Raw genomic sequence first — 9,670 nt, forward strand, 5'->3', positions numbered from 1 at the left:
GTTCACCATTTGAGAGATGTTTTGGCTACCTGCCAAAAGACCCTTTTAATATGGTCTTTGGAAGGGAAGATGACTCCAACAGATGTGATGATAGGGACAAAGCACAATAGTTCATTCAGCGGATCCAGTTGATTCACCAAGCAGTACAAGAGCAGTTGGAGAAAAGTCAAGCCCGGTACAAGGCTCGACATGACAAACACCGAGTCGACCATCAATTTCAAGTGGGCGACAAAGTGTGGTTCCATATTAGCAAGGACAGGATGAAGGGAGAAGGAAAGAAGTTGCGACCAATCCGGTATGGCCCATTCACCATTTTGGAGAAGATTGGAAATAATGCCTTTCGTCTCGATTTGCTGATATATATGCAAATGTACTTTGTAGTGAATGTGGAGAAATTAAAGTTGTATGAGCCACCATTGATTATGGACACCGAAGATGTGGGCACAGTTCCTACAGTCGATGACTTTGCACCAGAGTATCTCAATGAGTTACCTGAAGACATCATCCTTGACAAAAGAACCAAGAATTCATGACGAGGAGATGTGGAATACCTTCGAGTTGGTTTCAAGGGGTTGCACCCTAGCACGACAAAATGGCTAGAAAAAGAAAGAGTGAGGGAACATTTCCCTCACTTGCCAATTGACTAATAAAGTTTTTGGCGGTCCAAAAGATCCTCAATGGGGTGGATTGATCCAAGTGGATCTTCAAACACAATGGCATGGGAAAAAGCTCAAAATTCAAAGTGGTGGAAAGGAGATGAACTTGACATCAGATGAAAGTGCTCGTTGCCCTGATTCCAACGGTGTGAACGACACTCCAATCTGAGTCTGGATGAAGGAGAAAGAGGCAGTCAAAGTTGGGTTGAGTTTTGATGACTGGGCAGGTTTAACGAGGACCCAATTTTCACTTTTCCGGTAGATGGAATATGACCAACTCCAGCCATTTTTCAGGCGAAATCGTGGCCCAGTTAAAAATACTCCTACGGTCCAAAACAAAATTTTCAAAATTGCACAATTTGTTTTTTATAACAAAAAAAATATTAAAAAAGGGGTGGCGGGCCACCAACCCTGCCACCCTAAAACAAACACACAAACAAAGGAGGGGTGGGCCATGACCCCCAACCCCTCCCTTGGCCACAGATCTATCAACAAAAAAACGGGAGGGATAGGCCATGACCCAGACCCCTTCGCTGCTCCCATGGGGCCACCACAACCAACAACAAAAAATGGGTGAGCTAGCCCTTGGGGCACGGACTCAACCCAAAAGAGAAACCTCATTTATAACCAAAACCAATGGCCATTACCAAAAGTTGGATTTGGAGCATGGAGGTACAGTGGGCGGGCTGCCCAAGGCAGGCCCGACCCAACCACTTTTTTTTTTAATTTAAAAAAACAAATTTGGTTTGTGGGTATAAAAAAAGGAGGAGGCAGGGTTTGACCTCCCGACCTCCTCCCTATTAAACTGGATCATAACCAACTCCGATAATGGACAACTTGGGAAAATCCACTACCCAATTTTTATTTAAAATGTAGTTTTCAGTGCACTCAGGCAGAGGAGGTAGTGCACATAGTTCAAGGTAGAATTTTGCAGGAGGGCCGAATTTTCATTTTGTCAAAATTTGAAAAATTTTATATGGTTTTAGCACTTCTCGACCCCATGAACACAATGGCGTTGTCTGTTTCTCCATTAGAGTTCTGCATTTTTAGCCATTTTTCAGTATGGAGCTATAAAACTCCTTTTTGTAACTTATGCTTGTACTCTTCTTTTCCATGCCATTTAATGAATGAAGGCCTCCCCATTGATTGAGCAGGGCGCAGAGACATAGTCCAAGATGGACGAACTCTATTATCAAGTCTTGTTGTCTTCTTTCATTCTTTATGTGTTTCTCCTCTTGTCTCATCTGCACATTAAGTTTTCTATGTTAAGATACAATTTATGCATGTAATTCTTTAACACATCTATAAGAAAAAGATTTTGGATCATCATTTGAGAATACATCATACAACTAAGTGACATAAACAATAAACATTAATGTCTTAAGCACAATTTCTACACAGCCAAGAAATTGGTTTCTTAAGGGACAACAGGAAGAAAATTTTTATAGCACTGAGTTCTGTAGAGGCAGACTACATAACAAGGGGCATGGCTACATGCAAAGAAATATGGCTTCGTAAGCTGCTAGTAGCCTTATTTGGTCAGAGGATAGAGATGAAAATGATACACTATGATAATCAGAGTTGCATTAGCTTTTCAAAGAATCTGGTGTTTCATGATAGGTCCAAGCATATAGCCATCAGATACCACTTCATTAGGGTTTGTGTGTAGTGCAATATTGTTCAACTACAAGATATACCCACAAATGAGCAAGGAGAGGATATAATAATGAAGGCTTTAGGGAAGGAAAGATTCATCTTCTTTAGAGACAAGTTGGGTGTTATTAAAACACCTTCCTCACTAAGAGGGGGTGTTAATTTGTGTAGCTTAGAGAGTCGTTCTACTCTCAAATTGTTGGACACCTAATCTGCTAAGGGTTATGGTATGGAAGGTGAGCCATCATGTCGAGACCTAGAGACCTTGTAAGATGAATTCAATGATCACACAATGTATTTATATGTAACATATATGTGAATAATATAGTAATTCACACTTATCTTACATATATGGTTGCTCTTTCCAACAATGGTATCAAAGCATGTTTTTCTTAGAAACCTATCAAATATTCCCCCTCTAAATTTGTTAGATGTCCCACTCTAAGCAGCTGTGAAATCCTTGATGCTCCTCAAGACTATATCTTTCTTCTATTACTCTTTTTCACTCCCTTCCATGACCTCTCAAAGATATAAGTTCTATTTCTCTTTTTGCAATGTGTGTTCATTTGTCACATTCCAAACCTCTACATCTTCAATCTCTACGACAATCAAACCTATCTAAACAAATGCATATAGGTTTCACATTATGAGGTTATGCATTACTTTTTGTTTTACGATCACATATCCATGATTGTCGCAGTAGACAGGTATGGAGTATTATGTGAAGCCATCACCATGAAGCTGGTGAATTCTACTAAGGTCCACCACACTCAAGAAGTCATGGTGATTTGGCGACCCTTCTCATAAACCCTTGTCTAGGCTCTCTACAACCTCAACGAGCTACTCCAAACTAAGGATGTCGATATTCCAATAAGCTCTTTGTGCATTGATAACAAGAGCTACTAGGGCATGCGTTAGAAGTCTTGGAGATTTAGCTATCATTCACATGTAGGAGAATGCAACTTTCCGTGCTGCCCAACGGTGAAATTACAAAAATGAATTTGAAGCACTATACCATATTGTGAGTGATGAAGGAGTTCTAGCCCTCTAGAAATAGGTAGTCCAACAATTTTCCAAGCAATGACCTTAAATATGGGTCTGCTTACTTCTTATGATCAATATGTAGAATTTTTTTTTCCAAGACAATATGGGCCTTTCTAGAGTTACAATTGTGCTTAGTGCAAGTGTTGTTTCTATTTTTTCGCACCTGCATGTAATCTTCCCTTTGCTTATGTTAATACTCAGATACAAAAGATGCAACTCGATGCAAGTCGGAACTATCCATATTCAAGTTCTCTAGACTATTTTGTGAAAACATTCAAAGTAGGGGGTTCATTTAAGTTCTATACTAGGTTCCCTTTTTATTTTATTTAAATTGCTCCCTATGTCATGATGACATGGATATTCTTAAACAAAATTTAGAAGATTGCGAAATCTATTGGGTTATAATACTTCTTTTAGTTGAGGAAGATGCGTAAATTCAATAAAATCTGGATGTTTACAACATTTCTTGCATATAATCCCAAAACGAATAGAAGGGTTGTGTGAACATTTCCAACTGTATGAAGTACCTGGTTGATCCTATCAGTAGTCATATTCTCAAATATTAAGCCATGCATGTCGAGATTGTGCTTTATGCCCTATATGGGTGTCAATGTACATGCCTATTGGAAAGTTGTGCAATCAAGATTGGCATTGCTAAAATAGAAAATAATTCCATAAAAGCATGAAACTTGATTTTAATGCTTTAGATTGGATCTCGTAAGGGATTTTGAATTTTGCTACAACCCATGTACATTTAACAACTAAAGTTGGGAGTTTTGTTATCTAAGTTTGGAAGAGTGCAATGGTGTGTATTGGATTAGAGGCACAATAGTTTTCTATAGAATAAAGTTGTGCCTCTTGGAGTCGATGCCCAACAACAACAATCTCCACGATCCCAAGTTCAAAATAGGAACCACTTTTTAAAAAGTAGATAGATATTTCAATCTAGGTTTTTTGGGAGTAGCGCAAATGATGCTTTTGTTTATTGGGTCTGAGCATTCAACTTTCATTTTTAGAAGCACTGTATATCTTGGGAATTCAAATTAAAATAATGGTCAACCATATTAAAATAATAATTAACAATAGTCAAAACATAGTTAGGGATGTTTAAGAATAGTCACACATGGTCAACCATAGTCTAACCATGGTCAACCATATTCAATTATAGTCAACCATGGTTGAACAAAGTCAAATATTGTTAACCTTAGCCAACTAAGGTCATCCTTGGTTAGTCACTTTGAAGATTTAAAAATGTTTAATAATATTAATATTAATAAAGTTGACTAATAAAAATAAAAATAATATTAATATTGTGATATTGGAATGATACAAAATTCTATCCAATGTCGCAATGTGATAAATATTGTTGCAATATTACATTACATTGCAATTTATCTACCATTGCAATGCAAAATTACAAAATTAGTCAACCACATTTACTAATGTCGTAAACTATGCTTGACTATGTTTGACTATCAACACTCTTCAGGTCAAACATAATCATCTATTATTATTATCGACTAATATTAAGAGTCAAACATAGTCAACCGCATTAGTCAAACATATTCAAACAAAGTCAACCTTTATTGTCAATGTTTAAATAGTTGACCATAATCAAACTTGGTCAACCCTATGTTTACCATATTTAAAAATACTTAACCTTGTTCACTCATAGTTGTCCTCGGTCAACATATCTCAACCATGGTTGACCAAAGTCAAACATTGTCAACCTTAATCAACTAAGATCATCCTTGGTCAGTCATAATCAATCTTTAAAAACATTTAATAATATTAAAAATAATATTAATAAATATGACTAATAATATGCCGTAGTCTAACCAACCTACAAATTTTCCTTGAAAATCATGGAAATTCTGGTAAGATTTTGATAAAGTCTGACAGGGATTTTTGTAAATACAAGTTACAACTATCAAACTTACTATTTTGGGAACCCCAGAGGTTTTTGATGGTGCTGAATCTATTTTCACTATAAAAAATATTATTCAAACACTGCTACTGCAAGATTTAAAAAAAAAAAATTGTCGGATTCCAACCACTTTTGACTGTCCGGGCAATTCCTCCACCTTGGTAGATGACACCTAAGAATATTAATATAAATTTTAATATTATGATCTTGGAATGGTACAAAAATCTATCCAATTTCAAAATGTGATAATTGACAATATTAATATTAATAAAGTTGACTAATAATAATAATATGATATTAATATTAATATTAATATTAATATTGTGACGTTGGAATGGTACAAAAATATATCCAATGTTGCAATGTGACAATTTCCAATACAATATTAATAAATTTGGATAACAACAACAACAACAATAATAATAATAATAATAGGGGCGTCTGGAGCAAGAGGGGTAATTTACGGCACCGAAGAAGAAATAATTTATAACTTTGTGTGGGGCATGTGAATAACAACAAACAATCAAGCTGAACTATAGGCATTGTGGAAAGGACTCAAGATCATCACAAGTGAAGGGATAAAGAAGTTAAAGGTCCCGAGGGATTGTATAGTTGTGATTAGATAGATCTCTAATGCGACATCAGGGAGAAAGTCTAATATCTCTTCAAATGTTTATAGGATTTCATTGCAATGCAATTTTTTTGAAGAAATCTCCCTTCAGCATATAGTTAGATCCCTAAATGACAAGGCAAACAAGATTACTAGGCTAGGGTCTGAGCTTGAGTAAGGAACTATTGAATCATAGGATGAAGTAAGGAATTTTTCCTAATACCATGAAAAATTAATGAATTTAGTGTAAAAGGTTTGATTGATGCCTGAAAAGAAGCTCATGGTAACGAAAGGAAAGGATTTAAATGAAGCCTTCCATTTGGAGTTCCACTCCTTTGGCACTGTCACCTTGAATTATCATCCACGTGGATGGGGTGAAGTCACCACATATCATTCCCTATCCAGAAGTGAATGCATTTGGTACAAATGGATAAGAGGGAGGACATATTATAATGAGGGATCATCAGTTCACCTTATGTAAGGGATCCAACTGAATTCCTCTGAAGCCTCATCCATAAATGTTTTGCGAAATTCCCTCTGCTTGAATTTATTCAGAATGGAAAAGGTGGCTGATTTGAGAACTCACATAATGTTGGAATTAATGTATTTTTATCAAGGATCATCATGGATGGAGTGCAGAAGCAATGTTAAATGCCCAAGAATCCTAGGACATTTCACTATCTACTTATTAATCTCTGAGTTCAATTCAGTGGCGCTGTAACTGGTATCTTGTTATTATGGCTTCCATGGAGAGTCAGGTTCCAAAAGGTGGATCAGAGTGTTGGAAATAATTGGTGGAGAGGCTATTCAAGGTGTTAATGGGATTGTCTAAAATCTTTGTCAGAAGGCAGGAGCTCATGGAGCGTGAGAAGGAGAAAAGGTTTAAGCCCATGGAGGAAAAGTTCAATTAGTTACAAATTCAAATGGAGAAGAAATTTTCTAGTCTAGAGACGAGCTTCTTCTGCTGAAGGCACATTCAAATGAGGTTACAAGGACCACATAGACTCTGGATGACATGCATGGTTTCTTCGATTTAGCACCTGACTCCTAGAAGGCTAATGTGTATTCTTTAATGCTCGGTGAAGGATAGACTCATGGAAAATGGGTAGTTCAAAGTTGACCCCTTTAGTTCATCCTAGATAATATGCTTATATGTATTATAAGTTTGAACTATTTCTGGGGAAATTTTCTAAAATCTATGGGAGGTTCCAATGAAAAATAGTATTTCAAAAATCCCATAGAGGCAAGAAAATTTTGTTGTGCCTGTGTTGGAACATCAAAGCAACATAAGTCACAAAAGCTTGTAAATGGTTTTATTGATGAAATCCAGATTGTATAATATAAAAAATAACTATTCTATTTAAAAACAACAACAACAACAATAATAATAATATTGTGACTTTAGAGACCCCAGAAATAACTCAATTGGTGATTGAAATAATGTGAGTCTTCAGAAAAATAAGAGATCCAAGGTTCAAACCCCTTTGGTTGTGACCCAATTTATAGAGAGGAGGACATACTGTATATCCCTGGAGGATTACTAGTAGCTACATGTTAGGCAGGCTACTAGGTTACTCTAGGATATGAAAATAAAAACAATATTGTGACAACAGAGAAAACTATCCAACATTACAATGTGATAAACATTGTCGCAATGCTACATTACATTGCAATTTATCCAATGTCACAATGCGACATACAAAATTAGTCAACCATATTTACTAGGTTGACTATGTTCGACTATGTTTGACTATGTTTAACAATCAACACTCTTCAACTTTAGCCAAACGTAATCAATTATTAATATTAATAATCAAACATGTTGTGACATTGAAATGGTACATGAATCTAGCCAATGTTGCAATTATGACAAACATTATTGCAATGTTATATTACATTGTAATTTCTCAAATGTCACAATGCGACATTATAAAATTAGTCAACTACATATACTAATGTGGTTGACTATGTTCATCTATGTTTGACTATGTTTGTTTGTAGACGCTCTTCAATTTTGGTCAAACATAATCACCTATTAATATTAGTGATTAATATTAAGAATGAAACGTAGTCAACCACAGTAGCCAAACATAGTCAAATAAAGTCAACCATTATAGTCAATGTTTAAAGAGATGGTCATGATCAAACTTGGCCAACCTTATGTTTACCATATTTATTAATAGTCAACCTTATTCACTCATGGTTGTCCTCAGTTAATGTAACTCGACCATATTCAATTTAGTCAACCATAGTTGATCAAAGTCAAACTTTGTTAACCTTAGTCAATTAAGGTCATCCTTGGTCGATCACACTCAATATTTTAAAATGTTTAACAATAATAATATTAATATTAATAAAGTTGACTAATAATAATGAACACTCTTCAACTTTGGTCAAACATAATCGTATATTAATATTATTGATTAATATTAATAATTAAACATAGTGAGCCACATTAGCCAAACATAGTCAAACAAAGTCAACCATTATAGTCAATGTTTAAATAGTTGACCATGATCAATCTTGGTCAACCTTATGTTTACCATATTTAACAATAGTAAATCTTGTTCGCTCATAATTGTCCTTAGTCAACATAACTTGACCATATTCAATTATAGCCAACCATGGTTGATCAAGGTTAAAAATTTTCAACCTTAGTCAACTGAAATCATCCTTGGTCATTCACAATCAAGATTTTAAAATATTTAATAATAATAATACTAATAAAGTTGAATAATAATAATAATAATAATAATAATAATAATAATAATAATAATAATAATAATAAGGTTGGACACTCTTTAATTTTAGTGAATCATAAAAGCCTAATAATATTAATAATCAAACATGGTTAATCACATTAGCCAACATAGTCAAACAAAATCAACCATTATTGTCAATGTTTAAATAGTTAGCCATGATTAAACTTGGTAAACCATATAACATTAGGATTAATATTAATAAAGTTGAATAATAATAATATTAATATTAAGATTCTTCAACTTGTCTTGACGATGAACCAACTCGTTGGTTCGAAGCGCATCGACAAATGTATCATAATGTGATTTACGCCGAAGAATATTCTCATAATATTAATAAAGTTGACTAATAATAATATTAATATTAATGTTGACTAAATTAATCATATTCAATTATAGTCAACCATGGTTGTTTAAAGTCGGACATTGTCAACCTTAGTCAACCAAGGTCATCCTTGGTACTAAGTATTTAAAAATGTTTTGATAATAATAATAATAATAATAATATTAATATTTTTGACTAATAATAATACCATTAAGGCTGACTATATTATTATTATACGACTTTGATTTTATTATTATAATTATTATATGATTGAATATATTATTAATAGTTGACCATGATTTGGTAAAGACTATAATAATAAAATATAATAGATTGACCAATCTTATTCACAAACCCTAATAATAATAGTAATTATAATAATAATAGGGCCTATAAATAATGTTTAGTATTTAATAATAATAATAATAATAATAATAATATTCTTGTTCATATTAATAAATTTGACAAATTATTTTTTTTTGTAAGCAAACAAAATCTTCATTATATTTTCATAGAGTTACATAGAATACATGCATGGAGTATCATGTGCTAACGAAATCTCAACATAGAGGTATCAGGGAGCCAAAACCATCTTAACTGAGAGCTTACTAAGGAGAGACCATATATCCTTGAAAGGGAAAATAGATGTCCCTTCGAGTAAGTCTGAAAGTAGAATTTATTTTCATAATACATTGA

The 9,670-nt window shown here is 34.0% G+C and overlaps 1 pseudogene; it reads left to right on the plus strand.

Annotated features, from left to right (window-relative positions):
- The window catches only part of LOC149138498 (mitochondrial dicarboxylate/tricarboxylate transporter DTC-like), a 40,775-nt pseudogene extending 37,044 nt beyond the window's left edge, over window positions 1–3,731 (plus strand).
- The last annotated feature ends 5,939 nt before the right edge of the window (window positions 3,732–9,670 follow it).

Source organism: Pinus tabuliformis, chromosome X, assembly GCF_031772625.1.
Source record: "Pinus tabuliformis cultivar Carrire ecotype Pingquan chromosome X, CPIR1, whole genome shotgun sequence".
NCBI classification, from domain to species: domain Eukaryota; kingdom Viridiplantae; phylum Streptophyta; class Pinopsida; order Pinales; family Pinaceae; genus Pinus; species Pinus tabuliformis.